The following is a 1,372-nucleotide window of genomic DNA, read 5'->3' on the forward strand; positions in this document are numbered from 1 at the left end:
ATGTTGTAATTTGTTACAATATTTTACGAGACATCTTATGATGTGGTTTATTTTTCCGGGATACCCTATTGAAATGTGCATAGGTTTGGCTTATTGTGGTTGTTTCTGTTATTATAATTGTTGCTGCAATAAAGTATCTTCAATGCATTGATTTTGAGCTCTATCCTTTAAGAGACATGTATACATATATATATACAAAAACTCAACTGTGAGTTTTTGGCTAAGACTGTTAACAGATACTATATATTTTGTAAAATTTGTTTTATAAAAGTATATATTTAATATATATATATATATATATATATATATATATATACGTGCGCGCGCGTGTGTATATATATGTATATAAATGTAAATATATATGTGTACTCACACATACATATATATATATATATATATATATATACATACACACTCACATATATATACATGCATACATATATATATATATGTATGTATTCATGTATATGTAAATATATACCAATAATATATGCATATATATTATATATTATATATTATATATTTATATGTTTGCGTGTGTGTGTGTGCATGTGTGTGTATGTATATGTGTGTGTGTGTGTGTGTGTTTGTGTGTGTTCGTGTGTGTGTGTGTGTGTGTGAGTGTGTGAGTCCGAATTTGTAGACGCTGCCAGCTTCCATATACACCACCTTCTCGATCGAGAATAAAGACACTTAAACATAAACATTTGATATTGAGAGGCCTTCAAGTGTTGAAACGTCCCCGTAAACAAATTTGAAACATAAAAGCGTCTTTACAATAGCACTCAAATTACAGTTGGGTAGACTCCTGATTACAATACCAGAGCAACAAATATAGAGGGATACTCAAAGAAGATCAGCTGCTACAAACGCAGTTAATAAGCAAATTGCGTTTATAAAAAGGGAACAAAGCCGACAAGGAAGAAACCAAAGAAAACACAAGTAGGTGGTCCCCGAGCAAGACCGCAGTCCAGAAGTGCAAAACCATAAAAGAAAACAGGCCGGGAAGAATATGTGTGTGTGTGTGTGTGTGTGTATGTATGTGTGTGTGCGTGTGGTGTGTGTGTTATCTGTGGATGTCACCCAAACTTTAATTAAATATCCTGTATTTTTCAGCCCCGACACGTTAGTTGCGAATTTGACGCTGACGATGAAAAGTTATACCGTTTTCCTCGCCTTAGCCGCCGCCAAACACAATGATTCTAAGATTTCAACCTTCCGATATATTGGAAATCTGCAATGGCTCCAAAACTACCGTCTCGGCTACAACCATGGAGCCCTAGTAATCCGCTACAGCACTTACCTAGCGTACCTAATCGTTTAGATCACCTGTGAACTAAGCCCCTATACTTTGTGTGTGTGTGTGTGTGTG

At 34.9% G+C, this 1,372-nt stretch overlaps 1 long non-coding RNA gene across 1 annotated transcript in view; it reads right to left on the minus strand.

Moving 5' to 3' along the window:
* The window catches only part of LOC128247861 (uncharacterized), a 117,005-nt gene that overhangs the window by 43,848 nt on the left and 71,785 nt on the right, over positions 1–1,372 (minus strand). The gene's annotated exons all lie outside the window — the stretch shown is intronic.

The sequence above is a fragment of the Octopus bimaculoides genome, chromosome 5 (assembly GCF_001194135.2).
Source record: "Octopus bimaculoides isolate UCB-OBI-ISO-001 chromosome 5, ASM119413v2, whole genome shotgun sequence".
Taxonomy (NCBI): domain Eukaryota; kingdom Metazoa; phylum Mollusca; class Cephalopoda; order Octopoda; family Octopodidae; genus Octopus; species Octopus bimaculoides.